Source organism: Eleutherodactylus coqui, chromosome 7 (genome assembly GCF_035609145.1).
Source record: "Eleutherodactylus coqui strain aEleCoq1 chromosome 7, aEleCoq1.hap1, whole genome shotgun sequence".
NCBI classification, from domain to species: Eukaryota; Metazoa; Chordata; class Amphibia; order Anura; family Eleutherodactylidae; genus Eleutherodactylus; species Eleutherodactylus coqui.
Window position 1 is genome coordinate 179,225,938 of NC_089843.1, and position 23,509 is coordinate 179,249,446.

At 42.3% G+C, this 23,509-nt stretch overlaps 1 pseudogene; it reads left to right on the forward strand.

Annotated features, from left to right (window-relative positions):
* The first annotated feature begins 892 nt into the window (after nucleotides 1-892).
* LOC136573558 (cubilin-like) overlaps nucleotides 893-23,509 on the forward strand; it is a 57,560-nt pseudogene continuing 34,943 nt past the window's right edge.

A 23,509-nucleotide genomic window follows, 5' to 3' on the forward strand; every position in this document is an offset into this window, starting at 1 on the left:
TCGCAAAAACGCGCCGTTTATGCGCTCGTCTGCCCGCACCCTTACTATGTAGAGCAGGTATCTGACTTATTTAAAAATACAATACTATTGTGAAGGGGTTACTGAGGGGCACTACTATTGTGAAGGGGGCACTAACAGACACTATTACTATGGGGGAAATACAAAGGGGTGTGACTTTGTGCGAAAGGAGAGTGGTCAGAAATTTGCCACAGGTTGCTATGTGCATTTCAAGCTTTCTTGTCTTAGCTTTTTTGGACACAAAGTTTCTCAAAACAATGGTAAAAAATTTGTCACAACTAAGCGAGGAAGGAAACCACATTGTGACTGAAGTGTTTCATACTCTGAGCAGCTTTAATCTGGCCTGACAGAGAGCAAGAAGATTTGCAGTGGAGAATTGGAGAAAATAACAGCCATGCCAATCTGTAAGCATCATGTTCAAGGAGATAGCATAATGGCTCAAAAAGTACAGAGTAAAGGGTGTAAATATATACCTTAATGTAATATTTCTGTTTAAGATTTTTAATACATTTGCATAAATTTCTACAAACCTGATTTTGCTTTGTAATTATAAGGTATTCCGTGCAGATTGATGAGAAAACAGGGAATAGTAAAGGGAACAGGTAACCCCCCCCCACACACACACACACACACACACACCATTAAAATAAATATATAATTAAAGTAACAAGCCTGAGTGCAATTTTTTATGGATAGAAAACTGTAATTCTTTGCAATGCAGAATTTTCACAGAAACGTGGTCAGAGTCCACAGCAATATAGATAAAATGATAGAGTCAAGTATATTATACTGATGATTGTTCACCAAATCCACACTTCCATCAGACATCACTGGGAAGTGAGTCCATACACGGTGGGCTTCAAGCGTAGGAAGGATGAAGTCGAGAAAATTAACAACCCTTGAGATATTCTTAATTATCATTTTTTTGTTGATGACTGGGGCCTGTGTTGCATTAATAGTGCTTCATTTTGTAAATCCTCAAAAAAGTGAAGGTAAGTCTTGAAAATCGGTTTAAGGGAAATCGAGAGGCTACATTAGTTATTTGTTTGCACATTTATTACTTTTCTAGACTTTTTCTTTATGTAATTTGATATATTTTTTCTACCATGTCGATATTGGTGTGAATTATTTGAGCTCATGCATATATTGTCCTGTGGTCATACAGATAATAGGGCTCATTGTTGCACTCACTGCATATCCCTCATTGTATGGCATGGGGTTTGGACCTTTGTTTTTTGTATGGCTGGCCCACTGTATGGTATTGTGTTTGCAATGCATGTTTTTAAATGTAGCAGTGTTTTAATTGAATTATATATGCTATTATTTTGGTGATATTTTAGTGTGTCTTGGTTATGTCTCCTGCCCTCTTTTCTCTTTAATAGCCTTTTTGGGCATTTAGTGCACTCACTCTCTCATTGGTTTATATTATGATGCTCTTCCAGTTCTTTTTAAATCAAACAGAGAGTATGCAAAAAAAATCGTTTTAGTCAACTTTAGTTAACTTGGCTGCTTTCACATCTGTGGCAGGAGTTCCGTTTTCCTGCTCTTTTCAGGCAGCAGGAAAGGGGAATCTCCTGGCCGAACAGGTCTGTCTTATGATGGAACTGAACAGCAGCGAACAAACCCCATTGACTATGATGGAGTCCATTCATTTTCCGCATAGCTGCTGGCATTTTACAGGTAAAAAAGTGCCATAGTCTAGACATGGACAGATATCCATACCATATAATGTCTAACTGTAAGTCTGATACTGTTAAGTGTCCATATAATAGTGCCATATATTGGTCAAATCCCATTTTCATAAGATTGTCTAAATAACAAGCCTATATAATGCTGCCACTGTGATACAATGTATTGTACATTGCCTACGTAGCAGTGCCACACCATGCCTATATAGAACACATACTACCAAACAGTGCTCAAATATTACCAACATATAACTAGGTAAGGCTGCATTCACACGAACGTATATCGCCTCGGTTTTCACGCCGAGCCGATATACGTCGTCCTCATCTGCAGGGGGGGAGGATGGAAGAGCCAGGAGCAGGAACTGAGCTCCCGCCCCCTCTCTGCCTCCTCTCCGCCCCTCTGCACTATTTGCAATGGGAAGAGGCGGGGCAGGGGCGGGGCTAAGTTCCGTTAATTAGCCCGTCCCGCCTCTCGCCATTGCAAATAGCGCAGAGGGGCGGAGAGGGGGCAAGAGCTCATGTGGGATTTTGCGGCGTGCAAAATCGCAGAGTATCACACTCGTCTGTTTAGGCCCTGATAGAGCTCTCTTTTGTGTTGCCTTCATGTATGGATTTGGCTATCTTTTAAACCCTTTATCATGCAGTGAGAATATCAACAGAATATCACATGATGGTATTTTAAAGATAAACTATTAATCCGTAATATAATATCAGTATGGAATCTGCTCCCCTAAATATCCCAATCCCATAAAAACGTAGACAACATCCTAGAAATACAGATTATGTTTTTAGGGAAATGGAAGTAGCTGCCAGTTGAGTATGAGCTGCAAAGTATCTCTGAACTTGACATTTACTTTACATTTCAAATTTTAATTAATCCAATTTTCCACTCCATTCTACGACCTTTTTCTGTTTTTTCTATTTTGTTCTGTTTCACTGCAGAGACCACTATTCACTTGACTGCACATTTTATGGTGCAGAAGAAGCAGGTAACACATGAATTGAGCCTCCAGCATCTAAAATAGTGCTCTTGTAGTCATATTGCATTAAAATGATTTCTCCTTTACCAATGACCTAGATAAAATGTAAGGCAGGTGAGAATAATTAAGTATAGGGCAGCACCAATAGTGACTTCATTAGGAATGACTGATGGAAATTAAAGACTCTGTGCAGGAGGCAGCCACCAAGAAATAGGGGTCAACTCTATACTCAACCCCCTCTCCTCCCCCCACTATTCACCAGTTTGGGCAGAAAAGGTTAAGTCACTGACTTTGTATATTACAAGTGTAAATCAGAATTTTCTAACAATATATTCTTCTTTTACATGTATTTCACACTCCAGACTTGTACAGATTAGAAAAAAACACTAATAAAGTGGAATTTAATATCTTGCTAGATAGAAGGTCTCTGCTGAGCAATGACAAATGAGAAGCTACATGTTAAACATTATAGGCGGCTTTACCGATGTGTCAGCTGGAGTAAAAGGATCCAAAAAATGTATCATATATTGGCACCATTTTTAAAGAGCTCATGACACCTAAAAATGTAAACTGTATCTATTGTATTTACCTTCGGTGGATCGAAAATTGACCGCAATGGAGAATCAGGACCCGAAATAAAACAATGAATAGTTCTAGGTCACAGCGCAATGTTAAATATGGATAAGATCTAGAAAAACAAAGATGTAAGCATGGCAACAAAATGCCGGCTAGTTAACGCAATCATCTTCCCAATCAGCTGCGAAAGTTGGACACTGAGGGAAATGAACCAGAGGAAGACTGAGGCCTTCGAACTTTGGTGTTGGAGGAAACTCCTTGGACCACCAAAATCATGAACAAAACAGTCCTAGACCGCATCAAACCAAAGTTTTCATTAAAGGGCAAAATTATGAAATAGAGATTCTTGTACTTTGGCTACATAATGCGAGCTAATTCATTAGAAACATGGATAGTGTTTGGAGTGGTCAGCCGCAAAAGAAGATCTTGCGGCCAAAGAACATGCTGGCTTGATAGTATTAAAGTTGACACCAACATGCAAATGATCGAACTGAAAGAAGCCATACAAAACAGAAGCACATGGAGAGGGGTGATCTATAAAGTCTATAAAGAACTTATCTTCCCGCTTACTTTTAAAATTGCGAGCAATAGCACGAAGTTTGAATGGTAAAAAAAAATCATAATAGCGTATGCGCTGGTCTGTTTGAGCCTTTATATTATAGACGTCGCTCTATTTAATGACTGATAGGGCAAATTCAAATGAGCGTAGTTTTACCCTCTTATGCGGCTGTGATAATCATGGCGGCACAAAGGGACTAAACAAAACCACTGGATTTCAGTGGTTTCATTTTCACTATCAGGATTCTCGCCCATTAATTGTATCACGAGCGAGAAAAGATAGGATCTGACAGCCGCAGCAGAGGAACACAGAGTTTCTCCCAATGTTTTCAATCTGGAAACCTCACATCTCATTCATTAACACACGGTGCGATGCTGCCACTGGCCCCATTGATAACAATGGGCAATGCGATGCAATGGTCACACTCAAAGATAGGACATGCCACGATTTATTCGTGTGTATGACAGGATTCATATTCGTGAGAGATTTGTGCTTCTCACAAGGCACAAATATCGCATCATTTTCTCGCCCGTGAGAAAACAGCCTAAATGTTGCAATGACATTTGAGTGGTTCCTGATCTCTGACTCACCTTGGATTTACTATAATGTAAATAAAATTTAAAAAGTAATACATGTAGTTGTCATGAGCCCAAGTTCCAACATTTTCTTCTACGGAAATGTGTCCATAATTTCAAAGGTTAATAGATAATATCTTGAAACAAACCTTTGAAACATTACATTTGTCCTCCAAACATTTCAAGTCTTTTCTTATCTTAAAAGGACCTGAATATACCTTACTTGGCCCCAGGTACTCCTTGTACTGTAATGATAAAAATAGAGGGACAAACTTAATAACTAATGAGTACTCTGAACTGTGAAAGTTGGCCCAAGATTATCAGGTAGTCAATATAATAAATATCATAAAATTATAGTTATTATTCCCATCAGATATAGCTGCAACACCACTATAACAAGGCAAGTCTATCCTAGGATATCCAAATGACAGGAAAATAGACTGTTTCAAAACATATTTTTATTCCTATTATTCATATACCGCCAACATATTCAGCAACGCTGAGCATAAGCTGTAACTATTAATATTTTCTGCAAAATTTCAGCAGGCTGCAGTTCCATCCATTACCTCTCGGGATCTTCAGGAAGTTTTTCTAGTCTAAATTATCCATCAAACTATGAGAACAGCAAAACATGTGCTTGGGAGATCACAGTTCCAGATAACAAAGTAAGTGGTCCTTGGTCTAACCTAGTGCATTAGATGTTTTATATCATCCTGTTATATATTGACCAATATTTGTGACATATAGCTATATGTGATGTCCTGAGACTTTTACCTTATGAGTATAAAGACTATGGAAACACACATATCTTACTAAGTCCCTGTAGAAAAAAAATGATGCATTTATCTGTTTAAGGCCGCCTGCAGACGAGCGGGTCGGATCCGGCGGCGAGAATTCTCACCGCGGGACCCGACCCGAGAGCCTGCAGTGACGAGCGCATACTCACCCGCGCCTGGCGGCCCCGGCTCTTTCATGTGCCGGCTGCCGCGCAGCCGGCGCATGCGCAGACCGTAGCCGGCGGCCGGGTGAGTGCGAGCCCCGCACAAAAATAGGACATGCCGCGGTTTATTTGCCGCGGCCGTCTGCATAGGAGTGCGTATTGTAATGCACTCCTATGCAGACTTTCAGCGGCGGAAATACCGCGGGAAATACCGCCGCGGGATTTCTGCCCGTGTGCAGGCGGCCTTATTGCATTGAGTTTTTCTTCCCATGCATTTAGAAAGTCTCATACTTGGTTTGCAGGCTCTCCTACATGGAAGTTTTTGTTTGAGGGCTTTCCCAGCATTGATCAGCTGGTCTCTCTCATAAACATGCATAAGCTCAGCAACCTCCTAACCTCTTCTCTTCTAGAGGCTGTGTAGCATAATCAAATCCACTGAGTATTACACAGCTCTCTCTATCCTCTCTTCTAGAAGCTGCTGGTTCTGTTCCACCCCTTTTAATAATAGCTTTCTCTGCCCTATGTCCTCCTGATCTCCTCCACCATCTCTGGTGCTGTCTAGAGATGAGCGAACATGCTCGTTTAGGACAATTACTCGATCGAGCATCGCTGTTTTCGAGTAACAGCCTACTCCGGCAAAAAGACTCGAGGGGGGCCGGGTGGAGCAGGGGGTAGCAGGGGAGAACAGGGGGGATCTCTCTCTCTTCCCTCCCCACTCCCCCCCCCCCCCCCGCAACCACCCGCTCCCCCCCCCAAACTTTTTGCCCGATCAGGCAGTTACTCGAAAAAAAACAAGTAAATGCTCTAAATGAGCATGTTCGCTCATCTCGAGTGCTGTCATACAGCCCTCTGTGATAGCTCAGTGGAAAGGCAATGAATGCAAATTCACAACAGGTGAGCAGGCTAGGGGAGGAGTCAGACCAAGTTTACTCAGATTGACAGAATTTGCTAAGATTTCAGTCCTCCAGTCAGCAGTGCCTTGAAAAACAATACAAGCATAGAAATCAAACAAATTTTTAATTAAAACCAATTGCAAAAAGCCTTAATTTCCCAGAACACATTAATTTTAAAAAGTACATAGGTATAGTCACAGAGGCAGCAAAAAGTCTAATTTCTTTGTCAAAGCCCTTCACAGTTTAGACATAAATTAAAATCAATTCCTTTTTAAAAGGAATTGATTTTAATTTATGTCTAAACTGTGAAGGGCTTTAAAAAGTACAAAGGTGTGCATAGCCTTTACATCTACTTATTAGTCTTTCTAAGCAAGGTTTAGACCTATCAACGTGATCACATAGTGAGGAAGATTCAATACTACCAGAGGATGCATCTTTTTCTGAGATGGTAGCAATGGAGCAAGTTGCACTAAATTTCACACATGTGACTTGATATAACCAGCGCAACCCACTTAACATGTTAAACCAACTCACGGTTGCCATACATATTGTGCCATTAATTGATCAATAAATGTGTTGCTTTTCAACAACCAATCAACATTTTATAGACAGCTCTCACAGTTGTCAAATTATGGCCCAAAAGTATCTAAAATTCATAATAAATTTACAGTCAGAGCACATTTTTTGGCCCAATTTGCAAAAGAATTTTGGCACATCTAGTTTAGTAAGTCCTTTACTTTTCGTAATTTCGGTTACACAACAATCAGATCAAAGTAAAGAGAAATGAGGAGCTGTCTCCAATCAAACTTAACGGGACCATAGCCTGAAGCCTCATTTCCACGTGCGGGTTTGATTTGCAGACCCCGCACAGGACACCCGTGCGGGATATCCGCAAATCAAGCCGCTCATAGGGAGACATAGTTGCCCGCATAATTAAAGCATGCGGATTCGTTTTGCAGACCTTTTGGTCCAGAAAACAAAAACGCAGCATGCTCCATTTTACTGCGGATCCCTCAGGGACAGCTTCCAGTGAAGTCAATGTAAGCTGTCCGATCCACAACACACCCACAGCTGTCACTGCAGATGTTGCGCGGATCTCGCTGGAAAGCAGGAGATTTGAAAGAAAAATCTGCACTGTGCATGTGCGGTAACACACCAGCCGGCTTGCCCGCCCACATGCCGGCGCGCCCATCCACAGAGGAGAAGACGGAAGATCCACACTCCAAGCAGAGGACCTGGACTGGTAAGTAATGTCCTCTTGCCATGGGCAGAATGGAATTCTACGGCTGGCTCCCGCCCATGGAATCCGACCCACCCGGAGGCATTAGGCCTGACTATAATCTTTATTTCAGCTCTAGCAAAGAATATAGGAAGTCATGGAGATAAAAGACAGCCATGATGTAGTCAGAATTTGATCATCATCTTTTTTTTAGGCACCGAATCTAAGCAATGTGATTACTGAAATTAAATGAGTGAACTTATTTTTCTAACACCTTTTTGCAGGTTGTCCATTTCTGGTTTGAGGAATTCTATACAGAAACCAGTATATTATGTAGTGAAGATCATGTCACTATAGAAGATAATGTTGGGGTCTTGGGTAAGTAGAGTGATTTAGTTCTATTTAAAAAAAAATCTGTTTTATAAGTTGTACATTACATATTGAGTTTTAAGGATTCATCTTTAAAGCATCTCTAACGTTGTAGATTATTTCTTAAAATAGGCCGCCTTGTGTGTACATGAAGAATTACACTATTTCTGACCATTATATGACTTGTATCCAGCGTTTATCATCAGTTTTCCCCTCTGCAGGCTGTACTGTTTGACTAATGTTCAGTCTGTCCTGAGTTGGTAGGTCGAAACTAGCTGCTTAGATGGCTTTGTGCTATACATGACACACATAGCAAAACAGGATATCTTATTCTCTATAGCACAGCCTCATAAGTAGCAACATCAAGGAAAACATTTCAGAGAGAAGTACTGAGCAGTGTAGATGTGAATCCAGTAGACTTTATTAGCTGCAGCCATGTATAGGCTGAGGACAGCGCTTTTCTATCCAGATAAAAAGTTTGACAAGGCTGAAAACAATGTAAAACACAGGCCAAAGAGGTATGTGCCTCACATAATAAACCCTATAGTTCCAACCAGGTTTCCGTCCTGGTAGTTTTCTGCATAGAATAGGAAAAACCAAGACAGAACCAGTGTCAGAGATAAAATTGTAGTGTGAAAAGAGCCACGGCCATAGTTGTATTACATATTTATGAATTTAAATAGAGATGAGCGAGCATATTCGGTAAGGCGATATACTCGAGAGAGAGCATCGCCTTTTTCGAGTACCTGCTGGCTTGTCCCTGAAGATTTGGGGGGGCCGCGGGGGTCGGGGGCGGCGTGGCGCAGCGGGGAGGAGAGTGAGAGAGATCCCTCTCTCTCTCCCTCCCGATCCCCTCTGCAAACCCCCCGCTCAACCCCACGGCCCCCTCCGAATCTTCAGGGACGAGCCAGCAGGTACTCGAAAAAGTTGATGCTCTCTCGAGTATATCGCCTTACCGATAAATTTAAAATATTGCTAAGGTCTCTAAAATGAATTTTGTACTAAACACCAGAACTGCAATTGTTGATAAATCTGCACTACTATATTGACTTTTTCAGGTACATACTGTGGGCGTACTCTTCCCAAGCCACTAGTTTCAGTTGGGAACAGAATTTTTGTGACATTTATCACTAATGGTGAAAACAACGATAAAGGATTTTATGCCAAATATGAAGCTGTAGATCCTCAAAGCATAACAGGTAAGCACACTAATGTCTACATTCTGTTTACAAACTAAAAATTGACTGCACATAGCATTTCTATTGCTTAGGGTCCATTTACACCAAACGATTTATTGTTTCAAGAGGCAAACTGTTACTTTTGTGTAGGCTAGTGAGCACCGGGCCCACACGAACATTACCAAGGATAGGGAACACCAGGTGAAACAACCACCAATAAACACCTCGCACTATCTTCTACAAAGGTCTGGGCCCTTGTAGCCCCATAAAACCGTCACACCCATGGTAGGAGAAATACATATGCCACCACCAACAGCGACAACTGGACAGAGTAAGAAGACCCACAGAGCCATAATCACACCATAGAGCAGCAAATATGCAAACACTAGTAGCAGATGTTAATGGTATAAATGCCTGGTATTTGCGGACATTTTGGCCAAAATACGGAAGCTAGTGGGCCACGTCATGGCTCTCAGCAATACTGCTAGTGCCTACACTAATCAGGAGTCCAGTGACATAACCAAACAAAACCACAAGACACAAATCTTTCTTGCTGCCACCATATATGGAACCTGCACACATAACACAGCAAGAGAAATAAGAACAGAGAAAGCTGAACACACCCACACCTGAGAAGACAGCTTTATGTGTACTGACCTAGAGTGATTGGCAGACTGGAGATACACACACGTCCACCCAGCACAATCCCCACCACCTGAGCAGGCGAACTTCAGAGCACCTGTAAAACCACAGATCTCAGGAGACAGATGTGACGCAAAAAATGTCAGAGGCTTGTTTAAACATTTTGACATTGAGTCACAGGAATGTTGCATTCCAATAGGCGACTGTGCAGAGGTATTGTTCAATCTCTCCATTTGCATATTTCCTAGAGGAGCATGAATGGCCTTACAAGTCTCCTCACACCTTCTAGGTGCTCTCCCAAAGGAGAAATTATACCATTCCTGACCTATGTCTATAGGCCTCTTACTAGCCAAGCCAGAAACCTACTTAACACTGATGAGGGGGCAAAACCCCCGAAACAGCTGTCTATGCATAGTTATTCTGGCTTTAGCTCACAATTCCCAGTCATTGTTATAAGGTTTGTTTAGAAATTCTGACATTGACTTGTAGGAATACTGCCTTATAAGTCTCCTCACCCACCTCCTAGATGCTCTCCCTAAGGAGAAACGATACCCTTCCCTACTCAGAGTACGCTTGTTCGCTGGTGCAGAATGTTTATACAGCAGATACATCGTTGGCTCGTTCAAACAAGAATTGTTCAATCATTCACATTTGCAGTAACTTACGTTATCAGTTGGTGATTCTGCACCCATCTCCTCCAGACACCAAAGGGAATTGCATCCTCCAGTAGCCCATGTAGGCAACTCTATGGTTGTTTACTGCGCATACACATAGGACTGAAGGAGCACAAAGTTAACTGGTAACGGCTCCTGCGGTTTGTATTAGGATAAGACCGCATGGAACCTGGATGGTTGAACATTCATGTGGCTGTGATTTTCAAATATAACTAAAATCATAGAGCAATTAGAGCCTATTAATTAATTACCATACAATTTTGCAGGTAAAGAGCAGTTTCTGCCACCTGTTAATATACCTTTCCAACTATATGCACAATCTGTAGTTTTAGCTACAAGGATGGGATCAGATTTCTTGAGAGTTGCTAAAAGCCTTTAAACAGGAACAAATGCCCTGAACTGCCAGAATGGGATCACATCCCTGCAGCAAGATATCATGTACGGAGTCATAACTGGTATTGTTTGTGTAAATAAGACTGGTCTTACCAAGATTGATGTGTGCAGCCTGTCTATATGGAGAGAGAATCTGCCGAGATAGACAATAATACAACTGTATGCCAGTCATTGTAAAAGAAAAAATTGGCATATCTTTTATACGTGATGCCCTTGTATTGGAAAATATAGATAACTACACTTTCCAATACAGAGGTAAAGGGTGTGCCAACAAATACTGACCGAACATACGCAAAAAAGGAAACCTTTAGTATGCAGGATGTCTGTTCCATGGCTATGGATACAACGGCTGTGTGCAACAGGAGCTAAATCTACCCCAATCTGCACACTGAAGACTTACACATGTAATTATTTACATGTAATTAAAAGGTAATCTATATGTAATCATTACTTTTACTTACAAAGTATAAGCCACTAGAAACCCCTGACTCATGTTTGTCACCTGAAAAATTTTCACTCTCAAAAAAAGTGCTCAGCTCGCTGCACTAACCTGATTGCAGTATAGTTGTAAGGTCACAGAATATCATGAGCTTTAATTATATACTATATATATATATATATACATACATGATGATTAACCATTCAGCTGTTACCGACTCTAGGTCATCCTATGGATCAACACTGTGTATGTGATTATATCCATGTCTGCCAAAAGTGTGTAGGTGAATGTGTTATGGTCTTGTGTTTGGTCAAGATGTTTGGTGCAAAGCCAAGAGTGCGCATCACCAAGAGACCCCCATACCTGCAGTGAAGATGGTGGACGCAGCATTATGCGTTGGGGCTGTTGTTCTGCTGTTGGAACTGGGGCTTTAGTCAAGGTGGAAGGAATTATGAGCAGTTCCAAATATCTGTCCATTTTGCCACAAACCCTTCAGGCCTCTGCTAAAAAGCTGAAGATGAAGAGGAATTTCACCATGACAATGACCCAAAGCATATCACCAAATCACTAAAAGAATGTGTGCAACAGGAGGTAAATCTACCCCAATTTGCACACTGAAGACTTCTGCCATCCCCTGGATTGGTGAAAATTGATAGATTTGTGAGGGTCCGACAAGAGTCCCTATTGCCCCACTTCCCTGCTGTATACTTTGGTTATTTCTGTCAACCCCACTGAAATAAATGGAGCGGAGCTGCGCATGTGCAGTGATAAAATAGTGACCAGGAGTGTGGAAAACTGGCCCCCAATGGACCTCCACGATCTATCAGTTTTCATGTATCCAGTCAATGGGTGAAAACTGAAAAAAAGACCACTTTCTGGAATACCCCTCTAAATGGAGCCGATTATAACCCATAAAGCAGTGGGAAAGGAATAAATCCCTGGATTACGAGTTTGAATTCAGATCTATGTATATTGCACTTTGGCGCTAACCCTCTCTCTAATCTGTATTTGCTGTGCAGTTTAATATAATCTATTGTTGTTATCAGTCATGTTACACTAAGGCCGACTGTGCACGAATGGATTTGCATTGCAGAATCTGTGTCCGCAGCAAATATCGTTCATAACATGCTATGGAAAAGTGCTTCTTACTGCACAAGAATGGAAATCAATTGCAATTTCTGCGCGTGTAAGGAAAATCTGCAACGTGTTCCATTTTTGCTTGCATCCCACGCAGACACTTTCCATTCAAGTCAATGGAAGCAGTTTGATCCGTGGCTCTTCTGCAATGAAATTGCGGAAAAGTAGCAGCGTACCAGCGTCATCGTCTAGCGACAGCGTCGCAAAAGCAGGGATTTTTAAAAAAAACTATACTGTAATTTTTTTGTAAAAAAAAAAAATCACTGAACGTTAATGGCTCAGTGTAAACACGGCCAACGATTGAACAATGCAAGCATGAGAATGATCGTTGGCTCGTTTGCTGATCATTCGGTTCAGTCTTCTCATTCACTGGTGCAGCAAACTGAATGATCCTGTGCAAAAAAAAAACTATTTATCTTTGTATTTAAATAGACCACCTGAGCGAACAAGCAAACCTGAACATCATTTGTCCATTCGCTCGGGCAAACAATTATCGCTACGTGTAAAAGTACCCAAAGGAAAAAGAACTATAGTGATTTTAACAGTAAAACCTCATGTAAATAAGACCACAAGGGAGCCATGAATCAGCGCACCGATGCACAAAGAAGAAACTGCGACAGCTAATGGGTAATCCAAGACAGGTCGTACTCCAGCGCCAAAGAAGAAAAAATAAACCTTATTAGTATGTGGTTAAAGACATGATAAGCGCTGCGGAATAAGTTGGCGCTATACAAATAAAGATTATTATTATTATTATTATGATATGCACATCTCAAAAATCGCTTGCTTGTTAATCTGTGTTGGCTTTTTAGTCAATATGCTGTACCGATCTGCCATAAACTCCAAAGTTGCCGCTCACACGCAAAATACGTCTGCAATAAAAGTCACAGCATGTTCTATTTTGGCACATATGGCATGCGCATATATGCCAAGATAGTGCATGGCGATCAGCAGCCCACAGTGGGCCGGCTTTACATGGGTGTATTTGCCCACAGAATACACAGAGACTAGAACCCATTGATTTAAATGGGTACATTTACATTTCCGTATTCTGCACCCGCATTTCGGTCGTTCCTCCCCACCCTCCCTTCCTAAGAAATAGAACATGCGCTCTTTTTCTGTGTACTTGCACATCAAAGGTCCAATGAAAGTCAACATGTGCGCAATAGGTAAGAAGATGAGTAAAAGACTGCGGAATTCCGCTGAAAAAAGCGCATCTGGAACTTGTTAAGACTAATTAGCCATTTCAATCGGTGCATCTTTGTTTGCCGCACACAAATGAACATGTCTCCAGGTGCAAAAAGTACAGCCCACACTATGAGCTAACACATACTAAGTGTGTGTTATAAAGAAGGCTTGCTTTTAATTTTCCTGGTGCTGAAGTACAGGTGCTCCCCGACTTGCGAACAGGTTCCGTTCCGGGAGCCCGTTCGCAAGTCCGTTTTGTTCGCAAGTCGAACAAATGGTAGTATGGAGGGGATCGCGGGTGGATCCCGCTCCATACAACGTCGGGAGCAGGCTGTTCTTACAGCGGGCACCCGGCGGCAGCAGTTCCGACGTGCCACGCCGCTTGTCAGAACTGTTAACACTTTAAATACCGCTCTGACAGCGGTATTTAAAGTGTTAACAGTTCTGACGAGCGGCGCAGCTCGTCAGAACTGCTGCCGCCGGGTGCCCGCTGTAAGAAACAGCCTGCACCCGAGGTTCAGGGGGCCCGTACAGCGTCCCATGATGAGATCGTGGGACGCTGTGTGGTTGCTAGGCAGCCGGGGACTCCTGAAAGGCCCCAGGGCTGCCTATGCAGAGTGCCTATCAAGCGCATGGCTTGCTAGGCGCTCTGCATGGACAGCCCTGGGGCCTTTCAGAAGGCCCCCGGCTGCCCAGCAACCGCGATGTGACCGGACAGGCTTCTATCAGGCTTGATAGAAGCTTGTCCGGTCCCTGCACAGTATGATGTAATGCCATAGCATTACATCATACTGTGCTGTACAGATAGTTCGTATCTAGCGAAATTCGTAACTCGAATGTTCGCAAGTCGGGGACTATCTGTACAACCATTACTGCTCACAGTATAGGCTTATGTAGACAGCAGGGAACCATTAAGTGGAGCCTATATGGCAATGCAAGGAGCCTGTACAGCTCCTTAGGACAAAGCAATAGAGCTCTCATGTGGCCAGCGGCGCCGCACTAACTAGAGGTTTCTGGGTGCCCGAAATATTGAAGGTAAAATCATACGTTGTGACAATCCACTTCTTAGCCTTGCCCCCTGGCCACAACCCCTTTTGGGTAGGGGTACCCCATTGTAAAAAGTTTTCCAAGTGATGCCTTAAGGCTGAAAAATTTGGGAAATACTGGTTTATAGTATTGTCTAAAGAGTAAAAAATGGAACCAGGGAGCGGGGTACAAAACCTAAAAAGATACAGTATGAAAAGTACAAACCTTTCTGGACAATTAATGGGGCCAACAATAATTCAGCAGCAGGAATACAACTTGGTAGCACTGTAGGGACAACTGTCTTTCTTTCTCCTGTCAAATACCTGTGTTCCTGTAAATACACCATGCAGTAATTGTGGACACCACTACTTATTTCTCAAGGAGATTAATTAGCAGTCTTCAGTCACTTTTATTAATGGTAACGAACGCCTTACCTGGAACTGCAGTTGATTATAGTGAAGTAAACCTGTAATCATACCTATGTTAATAGATGGGAATAGCCCTTTACATAGGTAGTGTTCTTAACATTAGCTCATTCTGCGTGCTAATGCAAAGCTTAATCCATCTCAGCATGTTATGGCAGCTGTGAGTAATGCTTTTGGCACTACATCTGCTTGGTGAAAAATGTAGGAACCAAAAACATTCTTATTGCTTTTATGGCTATCATGTAAAATTCAAGAACTTGGACCAACTTGAATTATGAAAAGCCATTTTCAAATACCCCATTAAGAACTTAAATAAGGGTTATCCAGACTTTAAAAATTGATGGCTTCTCCTCACGATAGTCCATTAATATTTGATCAGTGGGCAGTATTTACAAGCTTGTCCCGTTTATTCACTGTAGTATTCAGAACAGCTGACTCGCAGGAGCACTGAGATATCTTCAATCAGCTGATCAGCAGGAAGCCCAAACGACAGACCCCCACCGGTCAGATATTAATGGGTTATCCTGAGGATGGGCCATCAATTTTTAAAGGCTGAATAACCCATTGAGTACCTTACAAAGAGCATCCCCATCTCTGGAGGATGTGACCTGTCCAAGCATCACACGGACAGCAGAATTACGCATTTGTGGTACTGGTGCAGGGAAACTGGACATTTGTTGCCCGGCTCTCATGTGAATTAAAACTGATTAAGGGGGCCTCAACAGTGGAAACCCTATGATCACTTCATGTTTGGGTGACCTATGTATCAAAAGAAAGGTTGGTCTGAAAACATCTTTTTCCTCATAAATCAATACCCTGAAAGTTTGATCATGGGGAATGACCACAGAATCCCAGGAAATGGTAATGCCACCTCTCAACATGTGTGTTCTTCTGTTGGATGGTGCAAGATTCTATCAATTTTGTATTATGAGAAATTGGAGTTCTTAATGAAATTCAAGTCAAGATTCAGATGGACACATATTGTAAAAGTGTGTTTTATTTAAATTAAGCTAAGGTGGAACCACACTGGCTTCACACAGACGTATATATACCCATAGATGTCAATAAGTTAATTCACATTTCGATATTTTGGTTGCACAAAAAAAGAAAAAAACATGCTTTATCTTTCTGCATATTTGCGCATTAAAGGTCCACATAGAAGTCAATAGGTTGTGCACAAATGCACATGCAATACGCAAGGAGATTCATGAAACATTGTAATTCCGCTGGAAAAAGAACACATCTGGAACTCAGTAGACAAATCAGCCATTTCAATCAGTGTGTGTTTTTGTCCCGCGCGCAAAAAAAGTACAGTAAAAAACAGCTTCACTCATAGGACAAAGAGGCCTAAGGGCGAGCACCCACTGGCGTTTTTTTACCTGCGTTTTGCGTTTTGCGTTTTTCCTGCACAGGCATAGAGATAAAGTGTGCTCATGTCCACTGGCGTTTTTAAAATCGCCCCGCCCCGCAAAATCGCCTCGCTGCTGTCCTTTCACTCTGGCTCCTTTTTTTAATCTAACTTCTCACATGGTTTTCAATGCTCCCGGAAAAAACGCAACGCAACGCAATTCGCGCGCGTCGCGTGGCGTTTTTGCAGACAACAGTAATGAAGACTGTGGAAGGGCGGGCATTCTTCACAGGTGCTGTTATGTGTGTTGGTATAGAAACGCTGTGCAACGTTTTAGGATGAGACATTCTCCGCGTTTTGCGTTAAAAAAACGCAGCGAAAAACGCAAACGCGTAGATGCGAAAACGCTGCGTTTTTCACGCACTACCAACGCAAACGCCAGTGGGTGCTCGCCCTAAGGGTGCATTTAAACGATCTGTCGGGCAACAGATGCCCTACAGGTTGTCCGAGCGATAATCGTTTCTGTGTTTTTACAAAGGACTGAATAGAGGCAGAGCAGGTGCGGTTCATTCCAGCCCACCTCCATTCACAGTAAGAAGGCAGTCGTCCATAAGTGAATGATTACTGGTTTTCCAAGAATGATCCGTCGTTCAGTTTTCTGCATGCATAAACTCAACAACAAACGAGAAATGAAGAAGTTCTCATTCGTCGATTAGTTTGGGCATGCATTTTCACTGAACGATAATCGTTCAGGTTCTTCCTGGACCATTGGAATCCAAACAATAATCATTCTATGTAAAAGCACCTTTAGTATGGACAAAGAATTTAAAGGGGGTTTCTAATGTAAAATAAAATTACAGGTACCAGATATTGGTGTAAAATAGAAAAAATAAAAGTCATATTTGCCTTTTCAATTGTCTCCCCTATCTAGCACCACCACATCCAGTTCCTGCTAGAACGATTTCGAAAATGACAGCAAGCAGTTATGTGGGAGTCATTGCTCATGTGAATGTTCAGCCAATCATTGGCCTCTGTGGCCAAACATCGTTCATGCACAAATCCCCAGTGATTGTCACTTCCAGCGGACCGGTGGAGACAGTAGGGGGGAAGCCATGGGAAAGGTGAATATGGCTAACTCTTCTATTTTACACCATTATCTGCTGCATTGATATGACCAGCAGGTGTGTACCCACTGTGCCAACTAACCGGTTTGGCTTTGGGCATTTTCTGGTGGTTCCCCAGCATTCATTCTTTAATCTCTGTACAGGGATCTTGTCTTTTTTGCAGGGGAACCAACCAGGCAGCTACCTCCTGGAGTAGTCCCAGTGTAGTTGGTGGCTGACCCACAGGGACTACTCCAGGGACCCACAAGACAGCCAAAAGCGCAGAGTCTGGATACGGACCTTATTTTTGAGCAGGCAGGTCACAAATCCGAGAGTCAAGGCAGGCAGAGACACATGTACATGGCAGATCGAGATCAGAAGAGCTAGCTGGGAACAGGAAACAAATAACACCAATACTTGGGCAAGGGGGAGGATCCCCAGTGCTGCTAAAAAGAGAGGTAATGGCCAATACCCTGCAGCCAGGTGAGAGCACTGGGGTTAACTCCTGCAGTGTTGATGGAAAGTAAAAGACTATTCACACAGGAGCAGCGGGACGACGCCCACAACTACCAGGAACAGCAGGAGGATAGCTTACCCGGGTAGCCAACCTAAAAGTCATAAGTAGTTTGTAGTTTTAGATAATTCTAGGTAACTTTTAGAATTATAGTTGATACTGTGAGAGAAAAGTGTACTTGCTTTTATAATTAAGAATATTTTCCCTACTGTTTCAGATATTGTGGGAGGTGGAGGATATTTAGAAGGCAACACAGGAGAGTTTCAGTCCCCGAGTACGTATAACAACAAGAATTATGACTTGTACCAGGTAATAACTTCTGTCCATCTGAGGGTGTTAAAGAATTTTCTTGAAACATAGTATTAGCTTACATTGGGTATTGGCGTTGGATTGGTAATTGAGATGAGGTGCAGCCTTCACAGTTTAATTATGTCCTTTGGAAATAAGGCAACAATTACCATCAAATCACTCAAGACTTGCAATTCTGACATCAATGGCTGTCTATTAACGTAATTATCACTTAGGATGAAATATGTGATAAATAGCTGTATTAGGTCATTCACTTACTAAAGTGGAAAGTGAAAATCCAATCTAACATATAATTATCCCACAATAATTCCTATACAGTAGACACATAATTATATTAATAGACTGATGCTAGTCATGGGTGTCTTTCTCAAACTGATGTCAAGCAGTATACTTTAGTAAAAGTTATACTATTGTCTTTGGGATGAGGTAACCTAGAACTACAAGTAAGAACTTGTCTTAGGCTGGGTTCTTACAAGGATGTTCAATGCTGTTAAATGTATTTTCTGATCTTTATAACTTCTTTGCAAATAGTTTAAATGCAGGTTATTACTTTAGAATGTAGTGTTTGTAGCTGTAATAACTCTAAAGTCTGTGAGCCAGTTTTACATTCAGTTACATGACCATGCTCCCGTTTTCCCCTCTTTTAGCAAAGGACATCATACATCACATGCATCTACTCTCCCTGATATCTCCACTGTTCTCTGGTGCTCCTTCTTCTCCCTGAGGCGGTATAGAGTATTTCACATGCTAATCAGTGTAGCATAGCAGTATCTGGTGTCAGAGCAGTGTTACTGTCAGTAAGTAGCAGAGTACTGTCTCAGTAGCAAAGTTGTATTGTCTTTGAAGACATTGAGTAATGACAGTACTACCTTATAAAGTACCTTCTAACATGTTAGCATTCAAGCAGCTAGAAATAGTCGGAAGGTCTGTGAGAGAGGAGCAGAATCACAAGTCCTTTACCTTTGTAATCCCACTGACACCAAGTCATTGCAGCATTAAAGGGAACCTGTCATGACCTTTGGTATTCACCCTTTAACCCCTGTACAGGGATCTTGCCTTTTCTGCGGGGAAACCGACCAGGCCACTACCTCTTGGAGTAGTCCCAGTGTAGTTGGCAGCTGACCCACAGGGACTACTCCAGGGACCCACAAGACAGGCAAAAGCACAGAGTCTGGATAAGGACCTATTTTTGGAGCAGGCAGTATATAAACGAAATCCGGGTCACAAGTCCAAGAGTCAAGGCAGGCAGAGTTCATGCAAGTCCGGTAAACATGTCCAAGGGTTGGTACATGGTAGATCAAGATCAGAATAGCTAGCTGGGAACAGAAAACAAATAACACCAATACTTAGGCAAAGGGGAGAATCCTCAGTGCTGCTAAATATGGAGGTAATGGCCAATACCCTGCAGCCAGGTGAGAGCACTGGGGTTAAAGGGGTTGTCCCGCGGCAGCAAGTGGGGTTATACACTTCTGTATGGCCATATTAATGCACTTTGTAATATACATTGTGCATTAAATATGAGCCATACAGAAGTTATACACTTACCTCCTCCGATGCTGGCGTCCCCGTCTCCATGGCGCCGACTAACATTGTCTTCTCCTTCCATTAGACGCGCTTGCGCTGTGCGGTCTTCTGCTCTGTTCAATGGGGCCGCTCCGGCGTGCTCGCGCCGGAGAGCTGGTCTGCGCATGCGCAGAAGACCTCGGCGGTGCGAGCACGCCGGAGTGGCCCCATTGAACAGAGCAGAAGACCGCACAGCGCAAGCGCGTCTAATGGAAGGAGAAGACAGCATTAGTCGGCGCCATGGAGACGGGGACGCCAGCACCGGAGGAGGTAAGTGTATAACTTCTGTATGGCTCATATTTAATGCTCGATGTATATTATGAAGTGCATTAATATGGCCATACAGAAGTGTATAACCCCACTTGCTGCTGCGGGACAACCCCTGCAGTGCTGATGGAAAGTAAAAGACTATTCACACAGGAGCAGCGAGACGATGGCCGCATCTACCAGGAATAGCAAGAGGATGGCTTACCCGGGTAGCCAACCTAAAAGTCATAAGTAGTTTGTAGTTTTAGATAGTTCAAGGTAACTTTAAGAATTATAGTTGACTGTGAGAGAAAAATGTACTTGCTTTTATGATTAAGGACTGCAGAAGAGAAGTCGAATACCACACCCAGCAATTGCCGGTAGTCCCATCATCCAGCAATCGCCGGCAGTCCCATCACCCAGCAATTGCCGGCAGTCCCATCACCCAGCAAGTGCCAGCAGTCCCATCACCCAGAAATCACCAGCAGTCCCATCACCCAGCAATTGCCAGTAGTCCCATCACCCAATAATCGCCAGTAGTCCCATCACCCAGCAATCACCAGTAGTTTCATCACCCAGCAATCACCAGTAGTTTCATCACTCAGCAATCACCGGTAGTCTCATGACCATAAACTACATTGTCCAGGGTGCGCTGGTGTGGCAGTCCCATCACCCAGCAATTGCCGGTAGTCCCATCACCCAACAATCGCCAGTAGTCCCATCACCCAGCAATCACCGGTAGTCTCATCACCAGTAGTCTCATGACCATAAACTACATTGTCCAGGGTGCGCTGTTTCATACTTACCAGGCACCCCATTCCAGCACTGTGCCCCCGCCATTCATCTTTATGAGAGAGCATTCGCATATAGCAGGCTGAAGAGAGTTACAGTGTACACAGAAACTTTGCGGGGACAGAACTTTGAAATGGGGCGACTAGTGACTACTAAACAACACTTCCCTTACCTTTGAGACCTATAATTTACTTTAAATGGGGGATTGAAGGTCATAACAGGCTCCCTTTAAAGCTATATTTGCCAACTCTCACAGAATATCCATGAGACTCCTGTCCTGTCATGGTCTTTGACAGCACTTGGAAATGGAGAAGAGAGCATGAACGGGCTCAGGTGAATTTTCACCTGTACATCTGGTCAGGGGGTGTATTTAAAAGTAGTCCGATCTAGGGGTCTTTATTGAGAGGTAGTCAGCACTGGGGTCTGTATCAAGGGGTCTGGTATGGGGTCTATGTAAAGGAGAAGACCAGCCTGGGGTCTGTATTAGTTCAGAGGCTCTTGAAGGTTTGCATTTATTTAAAGGCTCTATGTTTGCTTAGGGGTCTGATCTGGGATCTGTACTGGTTTAACCTGTTCATCCTTTGTGACGTATATGTACATCATAGACTTGCAGGGTGGTTATGAAGCAGGCGTGGGAACTGAGCCCGCTGCATACTTGGTGAGTGCCAGCTCTTTGAAACCGCAGAACCGGTTCTGGTTCTAATCATGGTCATTTGACTGCTTGTATACGCAGTCAATGCAATGTGATTGTTGGGTACCAATGGGCCTAGTGATGGCTTCCCAGACTGCCAAGTATAGGGAATGTATCAACTATATTTTTTTACCAATTAAACCAGAAAGTGAAAATTTTTCAATTTTTCCAAGATGTTTTTATTTTTTGATTGTAATTTTTTAAATTCTATTGTCAGTACATAAATATGGGAGTTGCCATCTTGCCCTTGCTACAGTTACCAGCATTTAGAGATGCTTTACAACAAATACCATGCACCATTCACGCAATGGACAGAAGGGGGCTCATTAAAGTCTATGGGAGACTGTTCTAGACATATCCTATGACTGGTGCCGAGGTCATTGTACAGGAAGGAGAGTAGATGAGCTATGATTATTGTAGGAGTCATGGATGGTGAGGGTGGTGGTGTGTCCCTCAGGGGATGGTACTCCAAAGGATCTCTGGATAATGGGAGACTCCTCCCGGGCATATAGTCAGGATGAGATCTCCCTGGTTGCTCTATGTCACTTAGATGACTACAGCCTATGGGACGGCTTAGGGCTGAATGAAAATATTACAAATTCAAAATTTGGACAATCTGGCGCAGAATAAAATTAATTCTCTAGAGTTCCCAAGGTGCAGAGAGTAAACAAAGTTCCAAACCGTAAAATGCAAATGGTAGGTTATAAAGTTTTGCCCCTTATCACTCTGCCAGTATGTTGGTTTAAGTTCCCATGCAGGGAGTATTTTCATTATTTTAAGACTATCAACGTCACACTTAAGCTTTACCTCATAAAATACAAATACAGACCATCATATCAAAAAGTTTAAAAAAAATCACCAAAAATTATTTAAAAATATGCAGAACATCAAACCTTGATTTATACAATAGAAGCTTTTCTGATAACACATTGCCTTTTAGTCTTGCCTATGGCAGGGCTTAATAGACTAACATTAGAACTAAAATATACTACAATATGGAAGTATTGTAGAAGTGATCAACTGATCACAAGCTCAAATGCCGTAGGCGAAGTAAAAAAAACCTCTAAAAAATAAAAAAACATAAACATTACTGGTAAAGAACTAAAGTCATAAATACTTTTTACCATAAAGGATAATGTAAACTTTTACGCTATCTAAAAGTAGATTTTATAATGTAAGGCAACTATGTGCCTCATGTAAGTAAACAGAAATGTATAGCGATCTAAGCTTCAAAGGATAGTTAAAACAATTGCATGTTGTGTATTTTGAACATGCAATACCAAATACATTTGCGTCCATTATAAAAATGGTGGCATGGATGCAAAAGACGCTTATATGGAATTGGCCACTGGCCTCTATGTTTGAAAAATCTACCTGTTGGTGCACAAGTATTAATACATAGATGTTGATTTTGATTTTTCCCTCTAAAGTGTTGCAGCCAGAAATATGTTTATAGATATTTATTACGCGTGGTACCAGAATTATGTTACATTTTGCTCTCATTTTTTTAGTGGAAAATCTCAGTTAATGCTAGCTACAGAGTTAAACTGTCCTTTACAAGATTTGAGTTAGAACTTCCTGGGCCTTCTGGATGTAACGAAGTGTTGGAAATTTATGATGGTGATGGAAAAGGATCTCAGAAATTGGGTATGTTCCTTCTATTGCATCATAAAGTTTTCACTGCAATCAATATTGTGATATCAGTAGTAATAGTATTGTCATGGCAAATGTTATACCCCTAGCTCTATAACTACTGGTTAATGCCCTATTTACCATTGCCATCTCAGAAAGTGCCGCTACATATGCTCATGTAGTGCCCTGGAACAAATCACAGCCTTCACATTGGTTAATCAAGCGCTGCATTGATTGGCAAAGCAGTGCTGGAGAACCAATCAGAGCTTCCGGGAGGTCAGATTTATGAATCCCATGACCAGGAAGTAGTCTTCTGTGGACGTCCGAGGAAAGTAAGAAGCGCGTCGGGACTCCAGAGAGCTGTGGGAGGGGTCTGGACTGAGCCTGCTAAG